We start from the raw sequence: 18256 nt of genomic DNA on the forward strand, positions 1-18256 counted from the left end.
GATTATAGATAATAAATGTTATCCTTCATCATTTGATGTAATTTAGCATTTTGCGTTTATGTTAGTTCCGGGTTGAACAGACACCTCCTTTTTTAATACTACTATCATTATTCTTTGCTATTTGAGGTGCTTTATCTTTAGGTTCTTCACCAGAATCATTCTCGACAGCCTTATTGGTAGATACGTCCATTTGAAGATTACTTTGGGGACAGGATCTTTCCATTGGATAGAGGTTAGAAATGGCGTGATACTCTATTACCCCATTGTCTTGCTTAAGTTTGACAGCTCGTATTTTATTGTCAAACCCTATTACACTTTTTCAATACTTTGCCAAACATCCAGAAGAGTCTTGATTTAGTTATAAAGTTTTATTAATACAATATCGCCAACTTTTATTTCATTTTCCCATTTATTTTAGTATATATAGGGATATTTGTATTACATTTGTTTAAGTGCAAAATCCGATACGTTTTTTTTTTTTGGTTATTAAAATTTGCATCTCTTTGTTGCGGATATTGACAGTGTGAGACTCCAAGAATACAATCCCAGTCATGGACATACGTCGTTAAATTCCTTCATACAGAAGAAAAAAATTTGAACAAATCAATATTCACTGGTTCCTGTTGAACATTTATGAAGCTGATGCAATTGATATCAATACAGTTAGGAGATGGATTCGTCGATTTCAAGGTGGAGATGTGAGTGAAAAAGCGTGTTCGGACTTTTAATAGTACCATTCCTGTCTTCATAGTTCTTAATCGTTTTAATTTTTGATTAAAAAAAAATGTCTTACTTTTGGAACGACCTTCGTATAATATATACATTGTACGTTTATGCATATTTATATGTATGATAATTTAAGTTCATACTTTATATATATACCTTTACTTCTGATCTAAAATTACGTACATCAAATCTGTTGCCAAAGCCGCTGGAAAAATGATGGGATCCTTCTATTGATCCAGTAGATATCTACCTGCTGATGCAATTCTCTACCTATATGAGAGCCAGGTACGTCCAAGGATGGAGTATTGCTGTCACGGCTGGGCAGGAGCTGCTAGGAAGCCTTATCCTGCCTTGACAGAGTTCAGAATAGACTTTATAGCCTAGTGGGGGATGCCCTTTTCTCTTCCCTGCAACCGCTTTCTCACAGAAGAGACGTTGCGAGCCTATATCTGTTTTATCGTTATTTTCATGGCAAGTACTCGTCTGAGCTCAAATCTATGGTCCCCCCTTGCCAAACGTTCATAAGAAACACTCGTTTAGCTGTAAACGCTATCAATAATTTCCCCCACTCTTTATCTATGCCTAAACCTAAAAGTAAATTCCATGAACAAAGCTTCTTTCTAAGAACTGCACATCTGCGGAACTCTCTTCTGTTTACATGCTTTCCAGCTGACTACAATATGGTCGTCTTCAAGTCCAATGTAAACAAGTTCTTGATGAGCCATTCCCCTTTGCCAAATTTACACTTCTAACGGTTACTATGATATTGTCCTTTTGCCCACTGTATACTCTTTAACCTTTATCCTCGAGTGGCCTTTGGACCTTGATAAGTTGTGATTGCTTTGTAAAAAGATATATATATATAAAGTATATGTATGTATATATATAAAGTACATGTACATATATATATATATATATATATATATATTTAGTATGTGTACATATATATATGTGTGTATGTGCGTGTATATACATATATACAGTATAGTTATGTGTATATATATTTATATACATATATAAAGTATAGGTATGTATATATATATATATATATATATATATATATATATATATATATATATATATACACACATATATAAAGTATAGGTATGTATATATAGGTATGTGTATGTGTATATATATATATATATATATATATATATATATATATATATACATTTATTTACGCATGTGTATACATCTAAAATAATATTTGAAAATATATATGGCAATTAACTTACAGAGAATTTTCAGCGTTTCTCCATGAGGATTCGTCAGTCTAGTGCAATAGTCTGACGAATTCTCAAAAGGATAAAATGCGGACAATTCTATGTGGCTTAATTGCCATATATATTTTCAAATCTACTTATGTATTTAACACTGTTAAAGTAAATACTGAAAAGCAATTCCTAAATAATATATATACATGTGTGTGTGTGCGTGTGTACGTATATAATATATTATATCTATGTATATATATTTATAAATATATGCGTATATATATACATGTACGTATATATATATATATATATGTGTGTGTGTGTGTGTGTGTGTGTGTGTGTGTGTGTGTGTTGTGTATATGTATATGTTATATAAATAAACACGAACTCAAATATCTCCGATTATAAAGCTAAATGGCTTTGCACACATAGTTTAAAGCTGCCTAAATTCTTGGGGATATAAAACGGAATTGCTCGACTGATTCCAAAGACAAGTGGCATGTCTTTGTCCTCATGGCAACTTTCCGAACACCAAAGATGCCAGCTATTGTCTTATGGGGGTTGGGTGAGCCAAAATGCACCCTGGAGACTTAAGGTATTCACCGGGAAGTCGGAATGGAATAGTGGATGGACTTAGGTATGTGGATGGAGACTGGCTGTCAAAGTCGGTCCCTATTTAGGGAGAACAACACAGTCGCTCCTTCCCTCACCCAACTTCGCGTGCTGCCACAAGAGCCAGTTGTTTTTATTCTTCCGACATTATGTCTGCAGTCGGTGCTAAGATTCCGTCTCTCTGTTTTGGCTCTTTATAAGAATGTTCTACTTAAATCTCCGTATTAAATTATATTTGCTTTTACTTACCTGCAAGACCTGACGCTATGTTTGCACAAACATGTGGCCATTTATGCAAATAGAGACGCACATATGTGTCTTAAAGGATTTATGTTATGAAAACTACATCAATATGCGCACATGACTCCATTGAATCGTATTGCTGTTTGTAGTTGAACTACGACCGGCGTAAAACAGTCCTAGTCACTGAAAAATGACGTCATGCCTTAGGTACAAGCACAGCAAGATTTGTCGAACAAATGATAAATAAAAAACTGTCAATTATAAATAAAAATCTTTTTTATTAAGGGAAAATGAAAACTTAAAAAGCACATTGAAAATGAGAAAAATATTATCTATAATATAAATCTCACCCGTCTGTTTAAATGTATGTATGTATGTATGTATGTATGTATGTATGTATGTCTAAAACTTTCGACAGAGGCGACGAATTTTCACAAGATCGGTATCGTTTTGAAGCCCAATCCTTCGGACGACAAATAGCGAATAATTGACTGAAAACTTTAATTCCTCACCATCAACTGTGCATTTTCTACAGGGAGGGGTTGCCTTTTTCGTCGATATTTTCCAAAGTCATCCCCTCTTTTTGATTGACTAGCTTTAATTTAAACATTCGTCACTTCCGGTTGGCGATGGGTGCAACAGCAAAGACGTCACTTTTTTCCACATTTTTTCCTCCTTCGCGGTACAAGTTCGAGCCTACATGCCAATTATCACATTTTTTTTTTGCTCAACACACACGTCCAAACACCCGGGCAACGCCGGGCACCCAGGCTAATTTATACTGAAACTGAACTGATTCAACATTCCATAAAAGAAAAACAAGAATGAATTCAAAAGGAAAAGTTACACAGGCGGCAAAAAGAAAGTCCGCACTTGTAATTTTTTCAAAAACTGTAAATTTAAGCTAAAGTTAATGTAACTGTTTTAACAATCTATACCTCATTTGATTGGCCTTTTATTCTTCTATGATTTTACCTGTTCATATTTGACTTTTAATCGAAATATTCTAGTATTCAGATCAATTTAAAAAAATAACTTTAAATTGAGGAGGCAAAAAGAGAGTGCGCACAATGGAAAATTGTTATTTAAATGTAACTTTAGGACATTAATGCAACACAAATACAACAGGAACACAATGAACTTGTTATTATTTAGTAGCATAGTCCTTCTGCAATTTGACAGCCTGCAATCTTATGGGAATTCCTTGAATTAGACTGCGGCAATACTCTAGGGAAGGGGCATCACATTTTCTTTAATTTCTGTCCAAAGTTCTTCCAAATTTAAAATTTTATCATTGCGTAGCTGTTGCTTGATGTGATGCCATACGTTTTCGATAGGATTGAGGTCTGGAGAATGTGCAGGCCAATCCAAACACGGAATATCATGCTCTTCTAGGAATCTCTTGACATTGTCAGCTGTGTGAATGGGAGCATTATCCTGCATGAAGATGGGATTATCATCCAAATTCCGACCAAGGTAGGGTAGAAAATGCTCAGCCAACATATTAATGTACTTTACGAATTAATTTTACCTTGCAAGCGAACTATAGGCCCTGGACCATTGGTACTAATAATGCCCTGCACCAAAACTGAACCTCCACCACCGTGCAGCATTGATACTGAGCACCTAGGATTAAATTCTTTGTCTTCCCTCCGACGGACGTACTGTCTACGATCACTTCCTAATCTATTGAACTTGCTTTCATCGCTAAAAAGCACTTTTGACCAATATGAAGAGTCATTATCTTCATTGCATCTGACGAAGTCCAGACGGCACTTTCTGTTCTTTACAGAAATCATCGGCTTGCATCCTCGCAAATACTCGCAAATTAAATTCCTTTAATCTGTTCTTGACAGTAGAAAGAGAGCACTTTTTTAACAAGATTGCATTGTTATTGGATTTGGGGAGCCGTTTCAAATCTGTTTCTTAGGCTGCGGATCTTGATAGCATTGTCTTTCCTGTTAGAAGTAAGTCTAGTACGACCATATTTTTTTTTTATTGCAATTTCACTCCAAACAAGGCACATTGCCACTTTGCTGTATTGGGCTACTATCAGGGACATAAGCTACAGGGGTACTATGTGGGGAGTTGGACAGCAAGATGTCGGTTCACGTTACACTTGAACTTCTGCATGTCAGTACAGTTTGGGAAGCAGGAACTCTGAAGGGAATTCCAAATCCAACGGTTCTGGGGAAGAAACTAGTGGTGTAGAAGGCTCCCTTACATCTAGGGATCTCAACTGTGAAGGGGCGGGATTTTGCTGCTTGTCGGGTTTGTCGGGGGTACTTACGTCGAGGGGGCACAAGTGCTTGCAGTTCGTCAGAGCATTCACCATTAAAATACATGTAAAACAGGCAGAGGGATGCTACATTTCGTCGATGGGACAGAGGCTGAAGCTTAGATGACAGTTCAGGACCTACTAGGTTGGCGACTCTCTTTTGAACCTTGTATAGGAGTGAGAGACTAGTAGCAGATGCACCAGCCCAAATATAACATACATGGGCGAATGGTGGCCTTATAGCGGTACAGGATACTTTCGGGTGTTAGTAGCTTTCTAGCAAGATAGAGAGAACCTACCTTTTTCGCAGCATTTCTGGCAATGCGCTCAATGTAATTTTTCCAACTCATGTTTCCTGTGAACGTTAGGCCGAGCAGTTTAAGATATGTACTTTCAGATAAAGATTCTTTGGCCATTGCTATTGGTGGTAGAGAAGGTTTCTTGTAGTTATTGAAGGAAACAAGTTTAGTCTTAGCAGCATTGAATGTGCCCATCCATATTTGTCTCGATTCCACTACAGATCGGAGGTCATCCTCTAGTGTTTTTGCCATTTCTCTAGATACATGTTCATTTGGTTTCCTGTCATATCGGTTGTAGAGAGTGGTGTCATCAGCATATATGCCTATCTCACAGACAATTTTGTCAGGGAGGTAATTTATGAATATTAGGAATAATAGAGGTCCAAGGATAGCCCCCTGGAGCACTCCCACATTTATATCATATTATTGTTTAGATGTATGACCATCAATGACAACCTGGATTTTTCTCTTATTTAAGAAGGATTTAATTATGTTAAAGATTCTTCCAGTGATACCGTATGATCTGATTTTCCTGAGAAGATCTTCATGCCATACCCTGTCAAAAGCCTTAAATATATCTAGAGCTACCGCTCTACCCTCCCCTGCTTTGTCGAGTGAATGGTATATACGCTCAGAGATTACAGTTAGGATGTCTGCCATGGAACGAGCTTGCCTAAATCCATTTGTTGGTTGGTCAAAAGTTTAGCATGTGTAAGGTGATGGACTAGAGCTTGGTTAATAATAGACTCAAATATTTTGGCGAAAAGTAGAAGGAGGCTAATGGGGTGGTAATTTACTGGGTCAGTTCTTTCACCAGAATTTTTGAAAACTGGTACCACAGAAGCAGTTTTCCAGCAGGCAGGAAAGCAAGATTCATTAAGGCATTTGTTGTAAAGTTTGGAGAGAACCGGCACTACTTTGGCGGAGCACTTTTTTAATAGCACAGCCGGGGTGAGATCAGGTCCACATGCTTTTGAAGTGTCAAGATTTTTTATGGTGGCATGCACCTGAGCAGGGGTGATTTCCAGATCGTCTAGTGTGGCGTCTGTCCACAGGGAAAGTCAGCAAGGGGGTGATTTGCAGGGTCTAGTGTGGAGGCAAACCGACTGGCAAGCATGTTAGCCTTCATGGTTGCTGAGAAAACCACCTCATGATTGTTGGATAGTAGGGGAATTGTTGAATGCCCATTATTTACTACACTGTTGTAGATTTTCCAGAAGTCACGGGTTCCTAATTTCTGTGCTTTAATGCGTTTTTTGCTGTTTCCAGTAAATTCTCTCTTAGCTGTCGCTATTTCTTTCCTACAGTTACTTCTGGCTTCTATATACTTCTGTCTGTTTGAACTGGACTTATGTCGCTTAAATCTGTGGTATGCATGCTGCCTTTGCGCGATGGCAGCTGCACAAGTAGAAGTAAACCATTGGGTAGAGTGGGGCTTGCTATAAAAGTTCCGCATGGAAACATGTGCTTCAATTGCTGTTTTGAACCACTCAGTGGTCTCATGTGCGCACTGTTCAGCAGGAAGTGAGAAGATATTTTGCCATGGGGCGTCTCTGATGAGATCCCTGATGGCTTTCCAGTCAGCCTTTTTATAATATCTCGTTGTTTTGAGTAATGGCTCTTCCGTTTTGGCTCTAGAGTTTAGTGAGATTTCAACTATTATCACTACATGATCAGCATTTCCAAGTGGGCTGTGGGCATTCGTAATGCAACTATCGAGGACTGTGGTCAGAAACAGATCTAAAAGTGATGCGTGTTGTTCTTGCTGGTCAGGGAAACTGGTTGGAAACCTAACCGTCTGTGATAGGGAATGAGATATAGAGAAGCTATGTGTTGTGCTACCAGCTGCGTCTGTGTAAGGAGAAAATCCAAGCCAGTGGTTGTGGTGGACATTGAAGTCACCAAATACATGCACTTGTTGGAAAGGCATTGAGGGGCATCACGAACACTGCCAGTGTTCTGGTGCTTTTACACAGTCTTTCATACCATTTACGCATTACATTTCAATCTGCAGCCGATTTCTCGATTGGATAAACCAGAAAGGTGAAGATTAATGAGCTCCTGACGATTACTAAGAGAAAGTCGTTGCATATGGACTAAATGTTACTGGAACAACAACAATTACGATTAGAGATGCTTTGTTGCTTGCTACTGGATATTTTAAACTGATTTAGGGGCGATAATTGAAGCTGGTTTTAAGCGAATTTGTTGCTGTGGACTTTCTTTTTGCCCCCTCAGTTTGAAGTTATTTTTTTAAATTGACGTGAACTCTAGGATATTTCATTTAAAAGTAAAATATGAACAGGTAAAATTATAGAGAAATAAAAGGCGAATCAAATGAGGTATAAAGTGTTTAAACAGAAAAGTGAATAGTATCAGTAAGTAAAGAATTGCCTTTTAGAAAGGTTTTATTAACTGTAAAATACACGTACGCTCTTGAAAGGATCGAGCGGGAAAATGAAACAGAGGGCGCTTTTATTATGAATGTCAATCCCAAGGGGGATAACTCTTAACAACAAATTAAATCATAACATTTTCCCCGTCCTAAAGTATTCAAGTAAGGGGTAATTAATTATAGACAAATTTTTTTTTTTTTTTTTTTTTTTTTTTTACAATCACATAAGAATCATTTGATTTACAAATAACATATGAACCCAAACTGCAGTTTTTTCAGTATTTAGTCACAAAATCCTTATATTTACTAGGGAATTGTCGAACTCGGGACGACCTCCGCACAGATTGGCAGGAATGCTGATTTTCAGTATTATTTTTTAGTGAAATCTGATTTTCTTCAAGATCAGACGATTGATTTTTGTCTTCCTCATGACCAATGTTTTCATTAGTAGAAGGTTCAAATAAAGTCTCTGAAGTAGTAGGATTATTATTAGAGTTTTCTTCATTTAATGAGTTTGGAGCTAAGTCTCGAACGTTGACAGTGGTTTCAGTACCAGAAGGTAGTTGAACATAAGCGTAGTGGGGGTTGACATCTATTAGGGTGGCAGGCGTTACAGGAGGGTCATGTTTACTTGTTTTAGTGTGGTTTCTAATATATATTGGGCCTGGTTTAACCCAAGAAGGAATTGAAATTCCGGAAGCAGATTTACGACTATATTTAAAAAGTCTATCATGGGGAGTCATATTAGTGGCAGTACAAAGTAATGATCTAATTGAATGAAGTGCGTCCGCTAGTATGTCTTCCCAATAAGGTAGTTTCATTTGATTAGAATGTAATGTTGTTTGAATGGCCTTCCATAAGGTACCGTTGAGTTTTTCAATCTGTCCATTACCTTCAGGATGATACCTACTTGTTTTAGAAGTAGCAATTCCTTTTTTGTGTAAAAAATCCTTTATTTCTCTTGCTAAGAAATCAGAAGCACGGTCAGTATGTATCATGTCAGGCAAACCAAAAATTGAAAAGAGTTTGTTTAGACAGTGGATAATGGTTTTGCTTGTCATATCTCTGCAAGGAAAAGCGAAAGGAAAACGGGAATACTCATCAATTAGAGTAAGTAGATATTTGTTGCCATGTATAGAAGTAGGTAGAGGGCCTTTAAAATCAAGATTTAATCGTTGAAAAGGTAATATGGCTTGAATGAGAGTCCCTCCATTGGTATTGGCGAATTTGGGTTTCAGTAATTGACAGGATGAGCAAGAGTCAGTAATATTCTTAATTTGATCCAAAGTAAAAGGGAGGTTCCTCGTTCTTATAAAATGGCTTAATCTTGAAACACCAGGATGACATAATTGTTTATGTAAATCACGAAGATCTTGTAGATTGTAAGTAAGAGCAGAGATGCGAGAGAATGTGTCAGCAGCAATATTTTCAGGTCCAGGTCGATAAACTATAGTGAAATTGTATTGGGATAATTCTATACGCCAACGACATATTTTGTCATTCTTAATTTTAGATTTTCTTTTATTGTCGAATATGAAGCTGATGCTCTTCTGATCTGTGATGACTTTAAAGTGCCTGCCGAGTAGAAAATGTCGCCACTTACGGAGAGCTTCTACAATAGCGGCTGCCTCTTTTTCTACTGCATGGTGCTTAATTTCGTTAGTATTGAGAGTTCTTGAAAAAAATGCAATAGGACGACCTTCTTGATTTAGTGTTGCAGCAATGCAATAGTTACTAGCGTCCGTTTCTACTTCAAATTCTTTATTTGGATCTACCGTTATTAAAGTGGCGTCTTTTAGATCATTTTTCAATGTTTGAAAAAATTTTAATACAGATGGAGGTAGTGGAAATTCTTTGTTTTGATTTAGTAATAAAATTTTATCAGAAAATTTTTTAATGAATTTGCAGTAATAGGAAAACATTCCAACTATTCTTTTTTGAGATTTAAGATTCAGCGGAGGTGGCATTTCGAGTAATGGTTTTAGTCTTTGATAATCGGGAGCTATTTGATTATTTTCTATGGTGTAGCCGAGTAGAGTAATAGAACTAGAAGAAATTATGCTTTTATTTTCATTTAAAGTGATGTTATATTGTTTAGCAATTTTGTAGAATTTTTGAAGATTGTAATCGTGTTCTTCTTGATTTTTCCCACATATAGTTACGTTATCAACATACACAAAGGTATCGGTTAGATTTTCTTTTTCTATAATATAGTCTATGCTCCTCTGGAAAGCACTTACTCCATTGGTGACGCCAAAAGGAAGACGAGTAAATTGAAAAAGTTTGCCACTTGCTTCAAACGCAGTGAATTTACGATCAGCATGATTTATAGGTATTTGGTGATAAGCAGATTTTAGGTCGAGAGTAGAGAAGATGTTATATTGAGCGATGTCGTCTACCATCTTATTGATATTAGGCATTGGGTAAGCGTCTAGTTCCGTGAATCTATTGATGGTATCGCTGTAGTCGACTACCATTCTTTTCTTATGATTCTCATTCGAAGTTACAAGAACCTGCGCTCGCCACGGAGATATCGAAGGTTCAATTATGCCTTCTTTCAACATTCTAGCAGTCTCTTCTTTTATGAATTTGTTGGCGGCAAAAGTGTAACGTCGGGATTTTGTCGCAATAGGAGTAGTATGAGGAGAAAGATTAGAAAAGAGAGGAGGGGGTGGAACGTTTATGGTAGGAAAAAAATTATTCGTGTTTATAGCTCCAATTATAAGTTTGTCTCTAGGACCGTCGAATTTAAGTGTTACTTTTTTATATTTTTTTAAAATATCTTTTCCGATTATTAAATCAATGAAAAGGTTTTCAATGATTTCAATTGTTATTCCAGAATGGGTTTTATCTTTCAGTATTAAATCCACGACAGCTTCGCCAGTTATTTTAGCATGTTGATCGGAAGCAGCCAGAGCTATAGTTTTGTTTTTAGGTATTGTGAAGAGTTTAAGTTTTTTAGCAGTATTTTCATTAATGAATGTTTTTACACTGCCGGAGTCCACCATAGCGCTGGAATGGTCTTGCCACATCTGGACAAGTGCTGCTCAGAGTACTCTTTCCTACCTTTGTAAAGTAAAAGACCGACTTCGAAATCTAGTGGATGATGACCTATTCTTCTTCCAATACTCTTTTTCTCATAGAGGAAACGCTGTTTGTATTTCTCTATTTTATCCTTATATCTAAACATTGAAAATTGGAATGTAATTGATTGATAGTCATTCAAAGACTAAAACATAAAGTCTATAAAAATCTGTTTACACACACACACACACACGCACATATTGTAAATAATAACTAGCAAGTTATGAAGATATAGATGGCAATAATATATATTTCAAAATTCATAATGATCAGTTGATGAAATGAAAATAAATACAAATAATAATTGTAGACCCTAAATCTTAAAAAATACCCAAAATAATTCCCATGTTAATCACCGTAATTTTAGAAAATATATATTCCGAAATTCATAATGGTTCGTTCACTAGTTTAGAAGATTACCTCGTGATGATTTTAGATCTTACAATTGTGATTCCCCTTTTCTTCATTGAACCTGACTTCACCTTGAAATATTACGCAAGTATAAATCATGTAGAATATCTGCATGAATATAATTATACGAAATAGTTAACTAAAGATAATCATCTCATAAAAAAAACTAGTTGGGAATTAATTCATATGAATGCTTAAAAGAATGTGCAAATTAGCTAGATCTTTTGCAGAATGAATGCAATTCCAAGTCCCATATATAACAAAGTTGTATTTTCTTTTTAAATAAATGTCATTACACAAAAACCCAAATGTATAGGAATATATATATATATATATATATATATATATATATATATATATATATATATATATATATATATATATAATATGTACACACAGAGAAAATAATGGTCTGGTATGCATATATGTATAGGGACATCTATTAGTAGGCACATGACTGGTTGATAAAGATTATTTTTGACTGCAGCTGGTAAAAAATGCATATTTTTGGCGTTTGTTTTCTTTTCTGCTGTTGATTTTATTAAACATCAGTAAAAGACAAATGGCTGCCTTCTGTATGGTGTAAGCAAATCTAATTGTGCAATGTCTTGGGGTTCAGAAGAGAAATGGGGCGGGGCAAATGTCTGGTTGGCTGTAGTGGGGATGGACAGTTATGTAATCCACTCTAATGCATCTCACATGCCATGATTGTCGCAAGAGATGACATTCCTGTTGGTTATTTATCTCTTTTTTATTCATATTATCTGGTTTTATTGATGTTTCGAGATGCGTCTTTGAAACTCTGTGAGAGGTTTTGTCCTTCAGTCTTTCAGATTTTCATTTCTATGGGTAAAATCGTTTAAGAAACATTTTTTAAAAATGGAAATTGCTCCAGACAAGACATGAAGCCACTAGATGTAAAAAATCTGACAAGAACAAAAGATGATTATTGCAAAGACAAAAAGCTCCTTTTGGTTTCACTCTGGAAAAGACCAAGGAAACAGGAAGAAATCAATTAACAAGAATAGAGTTCCACAAACCTAGTTCTTTGAAATTACAAGGAGTTATCAAAACAGTGTATTACAAGGAGTGAACTGATGGACACTTCTAGATTCAGGAGTCAAACAAACTGTAATAAAGGAAACAGGGAATAGATCAGATAATTCTGCTATAATTCTATAATAATAGAGGATAGAACGATAAAATTTTCGCCATAGAAACGACAACATGATTCCATTTCCGTTTAATGAAAACCGGTTTTCTTTTTTTGTGACAGACTACTAGTTGATCAATTGTGTACAAATCCAAAAACCTTCTATGATGTCTAAAAGTGACACAATGTTCAATGAGCAAGATCGGAGATGCATTGCTGTACAACTCATGTTCTCTACCGATTAAAGTTATGACAACAGGATCATTGCCAACACCTTCAAAATGCAAATCCGGATGCTTCAACGCTTGGAGGACGTGCACAGGGTGATGTAAACAAATTTTCTAGCCATGGTTACAGTCTTTGATGTGGTTTCAAGTGAGAGCCATATGATGCTACCTCACATCTTTGAAGTCGGCTTGAAAGTTAACACCAAAGTGTACTTGGATATGCTAAAGAGTGTGGTGATCCGTTGGTGCAATCAGCTGGCTGCTGGCAAACCCGGGAAAAACTCAGACTCGGCTTCAGAAGGAATGGTATGACTTTGTACCCTTCTCCCACTGTCCCTCTCCTCCCCCGACCTGAACCTGCTGAACTATTTCGTTTGGTAATATTTTGTGACCATCATCACTATGACCTCCCACAACACCAAAGCCAGTCTGATCGCCACCATCTGCCAAGTATTCACTGAGCTCCCACCGGTGCTTGTGGAAAAGATGTGCTCCCAGTTCCGGATCCATATCAAGGTGGTAATTAAGACTGAAGGCGGTTTAATTGAATGAATGTCAGCTCTACTACATAATCAAGTTACCTAAATTGCTTTTTTTTTTCAGTAAAAGTTTAAAAAAATATGTTGTTTCTTTAGAGCGACAATTTTATCGTTCTACCCTGTATTTACTGTAAATTATACAGATTGATGTTCAATCTATTTTCACACAGGCCATCATAGAAGAATTCTCTTTGGGAACAACCTGTGGTGTTCACTGGAGTCTGAGTGACAACAAGATTTCCAGTACTCACTTCCTCTTTTAATCACCTTTGCAAATAAATTTGCATTATCGCAATTGTCATTGATTTCTCAGTACCGACTATTTCTGTTCCCTGGAATGTGTGTGGCAATAAGCCTCCCTGAGATCCCAGTCCTCTCTGCACTCGCCCTGTGGAGGTTTGGTCAATGCTTTCTCTCCCTGGTCTTTTCATCCTCCTTAACCCTTCATGCCTATTTTATGTGGTGTCAGCCGAAGCTGATTCATTATTATTATTTATTTTATTTCATTATTGTTGCTGTTATGTATTTTTTGCAGAAACTCCCTTTGTTGATCTGTATCATTTTGCAAATTGCATTTAAGAGATGAAACTCTGTGGTGACGCTCACTTTCCTTGTAGCCTCTGTGGTGACGCTCACTTTCTTTGTAGCAGAAAAAAAAGGATGAACTCTGTGTTTTTGTTTGTTTTTGTTTTTTTTACACAGGCATCACCACATTATCCAGGCCAAGAGGCCACTCGAGGATAAGGGTTAAAGAGTGTGCAGTAGAAATTGGATAATATAGTAATACTTGTTTACGACATAATAATTCTCACTCCCACCATGTAGTTGAAAACTAAAAACCGGCAATACAAGACGAATGTTAAAGAATAATGTTTATCTTTGAGGTTAAAAAGTCCATCCCTCGAGAAATTGTTTCTTCACTCTTTTTAATACTTATTGCTTACTATTAATAGCCATTTATTCTCAAATTAGCCAGCTTATGTAGCATAATGGTAAGAATGTTCGCCAAAGGGCCGAAGACTATGTTTCAATTTTCACCCAAGAAATATCAAAAACTTCAAAAAATGGTACTAGATTTCCTCTTGCTACATTCAGCATTATAAAATGACAACCAAGTGTAAGTGGTGTAATCTTGTGTATTAGCCGATGAAAAAGGAGATCTTTTTGTCATTTGAATTTCAGTCACTATTTTCTAATGTTTTTTTAATTCTTCATCGTTCACCCTTTAGTTCCCATTATAACAGGAATTATGTTGCTGTTTATCCAAATACGGGCGTATGAAACTAGAAACAAAATAATTAAAACATCTCTCTTCGTATTTTACTTTATCATCTTCTTTATTTCCACTCTGTACAGGTCACTGTCATTAAGAAGATTCACCCCAACAAATAGTGCCGATTAATTTATTTAATATAAAAATTTTAGATTTTACTGCTGCATTTTATAAATAGGTGATCGTGGACACTATATAGTCACTCTGTATATTATATCATTTTTATCTGGTAGATGTTCCCAGGACTTAGTGTTACAATAAATGTTAAGTTTTTTACAAATGGTAAAGTAGATATATTTGCACATATCATCATGTTGCATTGTGTAGTTGCCACTTACCACCATATTTTTACAGCTTGATATCAAATGTTCACACTCTCTGCCTAATTGTGACAAAACTTACACTTATTATATATTTTTGAATGAATTTGTTATAAAGCGTTTGTCTTGAGCGGCCATGATGAACCTCTCCTAATCATTGTGGAAAGCTCTTTTCTTGAGCCAGTCTAAGGAAACTTTGTAAAGTGTAAAATGTTTTTGCTTTGTCCACTCCTCTACACAGTTCGTGTCATGAAACAATTTTATATCGGCTATTGAATAATATAAATATATTAACAGACATGAACGCAATTTCATATAGACGATTAAATAATGTAAATCTCTCATAAAAAAAATATGAAAGACCCGAAAAATACATCTTTTTAATTTGACCTTCTATACTGAAGTAAAAAAATCTTATTGACTTTTTATTATGTCAACTTCCTGTTATAACGTTATTTTTAGCTTAATTTTCTCATTTTAATTTTTAATGATAAATACTTAATCTATCCTCATGTAAAGACTTGTGTTTCTAAGACACGTACTTTCACATGTTGTTACATATTTACTGACTACTGAGTACCTGTTTAACTAAAAACGTTCCATGATACATAATAATGAAAGGAAGATAGATACTAAGTGTAAGATTTTGTATGAACATTTAAAAAGTTATAAATTTCTATTAACGTTATTTGGGAGAATGAAGGCAAACTATGAGAAAAGAAAGAGGATGAGTAAGTAAAATAATAATTTAAAAAAACTCACAAGAGTAAAACAAAAAAAAAAATAAGCAGAAGAAGAAAGCACCATGGAAAAGAAAGCACATTTGATGCCAGAAGGAAAGAATATGTCTTAAAGAACCACAGACTGCTTATCTTCTTCTCAAAAGATTGTCAAGTCTTGTTCCCCCAAAATGTTCCGAGATAAATTTAGCTTTGTCTAAATGTTCCACTTTATATTCGTATTTTTCTAGGAATTAAGCTTTGGAAATTGCGGATTTTATGCATCATCGTATGTAATCCGGGTGAATTTCTTCCAATTCCTTTTCCATTCTCAAGACGACAAAAATGGTTTAGGATTATACAAAATACAAAATGTTTCAGGATTAACTTGTTCCAAGCGGTGTCCAAGACATATTTATGCTGTTTCGGAATGATGCAAAACACTAAATTGTGGTGCCATTTGGCAGGATTTGTGAACAAAACGTCCGAAGAAAAACAAAAACAAAAATAAAAAAAACTTTGTGTAATTTTGTTTTTCTTCTATAAAACTGTTAAAAAAACTATTAAAGTCAATCACTAGCTGAGGAAAACGAGCTTAACTCATGCAGTGGGGATTATCACCCTTACATCCCCATGTGTTCCACATAATCATTTAATGGCGCAAAGCCTCGATTGATTATGTCAAAGTTTATCTGAACTTTCCCAGAATGAATGTTGAAATAAGTAATATAGTCAGTGCACATATATATATATATATATATATATATATATATATATATATAGAGAGAGAGAGAGAGAGAGAGAGTGATGTTAGTAAAGATTTTTATTTACACAAGTATTTTTGTCTACATATTAACATACATGTTTCAGTTTACGTGTGAATATGTATAAATATAATTGAATAACTTTTACTTTGCCTTTCTCGCCAGGGGAATTCGCCCTCCACTCTTTCCTTCAAGTCAACACCAGTCATTAACATTGAATTCATTGGGGTTTTTTTTCAGTATATTTGCTATGGCTTGAAGAAGCTGAACTTTGAATAAAGTCGCAGCTGAAACATGTATACACATATGTAGCCAACAATGTTTGCATAAACAAAAATGTTATGCTCTATGTTAACCATTCTTTTATAAACGCCATAGCTTCATTGAATTAACAGCTAATAACACAAACGCATTGACACACACACACACACACACACACACACACACACACACACACACACATATATAATAAAATAATATCTAAGAACACTGCCAGACATATAAATTACTTTTGTGTGAAATAGGCTCAATCGTTTCAAAACCTATGAAGAAAAAATTGACACACACACACACAAAGTGATATTTATATAACACAAACGCATTGACACACACACACACACACACATATATATAATAAAATAATATATATATATATATATATATATATATATATATATACAATTTCTGTACAAAGCATATCTAAGAACACTGCCAGACATATAAATTAATTTTGTGTGAAAAAATTGACACACACACACACACACACATAAAGTGACATTTATATAATGGTAGTGATAATATTATAAGGTGATGTTATATATTTTGTATATATTTTCAGTATTTACTTAGAGTACTCATTACATGAGTAGAGCTTATTATCTACCATAGTATATATATATATATATATATATATATATATATATATATATATAGGGTGACTACACTGGTTCCCCCACCAGACTTGCTTGGTGAGGAGGGTCGCTAGTCTCCCTGAAGGATTAAAAACAAGACCTTCCAAAGGGCGAATGAACACTTTTTCAGGGTCAATGGCCAACTAGCACCATGTGTGTTTGTGTGTATGTATGTGTGTGTTGGGGTGGAGAGAGTTCCTGTAAGCCATGGTGAAGGCAAGCTTTATAGGAGAAGCAAATCTCTGATTAAAAAAAACCGTAAAGCCGGAGACCAGTACCCGCATTAAGCTGGTCTGCAGTTTAACTTGTTGCTGGTTATCTTGCTCTTGCTTGTTGCTGGATCTTAACATTTTGAACCGAGAGAGAGACTTACGTACAAAGCTAAGACTCTGTAACATCATCTGTGTATAGATACTCCCTCAGGCATTTGTCTATAAAAATGGTCCTGTGGCGCTGGAAGCCATTTTTGGGCTCATAGACTTTAAGTGTCTGAGGGAGTGGCATTTGTCTAACAAGACGTTGCAATCATATATATATGTATATATATGCTATTGATAAGTCTACGATATGCTGATGTTAGTATCCCTAGGCATTTAACTGCACTTTTATTTTTTTATTATAATATTTTTATGTAAAATACTTAAGCTTCTTTAGAATACATACACAAAGACACACACGCATATATATATATATATATATATATATATATCTAGAGGAAGTCTCGAAATAAAGACGAAACGTTGATGAACACATAATACGGTCTGTTCCCTTTTATTTCTCTATATATGTGTGTGTGTGTGTGTGTGTGTGTGTGTGTGTGTGTGTGTGTGTGTGTGTGCAAATAAATACATTTTAGTCTTTATTATGGTGATGTATTTATTATTATGCTAAAACATAATATCATTTGCTTGGTTGTTTGCACAGTGATTGTTTTAGATAGGAAGAGAAATAAATTAGACAAGCACCTAATGGAAACATGTCAATAGCGACAGAGACGTATTAAACATAAAAGAAAATGAAATTATTGCCATTTTATAGAGTTTTAGGTGATATAAGCTTTAAAAATGTCTAAAATAAATTCAATT

Source organism: Euprymna scolopes, chromosome 3 (assembly GCF_053919585.1).
Source record: "Euprymna scolopes isolate OS-2025 chromosome 3, ASM5391958v1, whole genome shotgun sequence".
NCBI classification, from domain to species: Eukaryota; Metazoa; Mollusca; class Cephalopoda; order Sepiida; family Sepiolidae; genus Euprymna; species Euprymna scolopes.